Source organism: Acyrthosiphon pisum, chromosome A1, assembly GCF_005508785.2.
Source record: "Acyrthosiphon pisum isolate AL4f chromosome A1, pea_aphid_22Mar2018_4r6ur, whole genome shotgun sequence".
In the NCBI taxonomy this organism is placed as follows: Eukaryota; Metazoa; Arthropoda; class Insecta; order Hemiptera; family Aphididae; genus Acyrthosiphon; species Acyrthosiphon pisum.
Window position 1 is genome coordinate 117738979 of NC_042494.1, and position 640 is coordinate 117739618.

Sequence of the window (640 nt, forward strand, 5' to 3'; positions counted from 1 at the left end):
CATTTTTTTTAAAGTTATACCAAAAACCAAATTCAATTTTGTGAAAAATCGATTTTGCGTAAAAATTCCCGTTTTTCCTTAATTTTTCTTTGGTTTTTCTTGGCGCTTTTGAAATTTACTGGGAATTTTTAATTTTTATCTCTCTAATGCATTTTCCAATCGAACAAGATTACTGAAATTGAAAATCGAAACATTATTTCGACTACTTATCGTGTACACAGACACAAAAAAAAAATTAAAATTAAAAAAAAAACACACATCATTGTAAAATCAATACATTCATCGTTCCACTCAGAATCTAAAATTCCAGACACATAATATGGTTTGTTAGATAGTTTTTCTGGTATATTTCTACTTAACGGGACACCTTTTTTTTTGCATTTTTTTTTTTTTTTTTGATACTTTTGTAGTTAAGTACGCTGAAGACAATGGTGAAGTCAGAATTTGGGGCTCAGACTTAGTTTCGAAGTTATGACACTTCAAAGTTAGTAGGTATATAATACGTTTAATAACTTATAAATGTCGCGTCTCCAAGCGGGCCCAGTTGTGGACCAGTGGTGGTTTACACAGCAAATAGGGGGATATTTTCGATTTTATTGTCCGAGCGAGCGTAGCGGGAAATCAAGCATTATAGGTATTT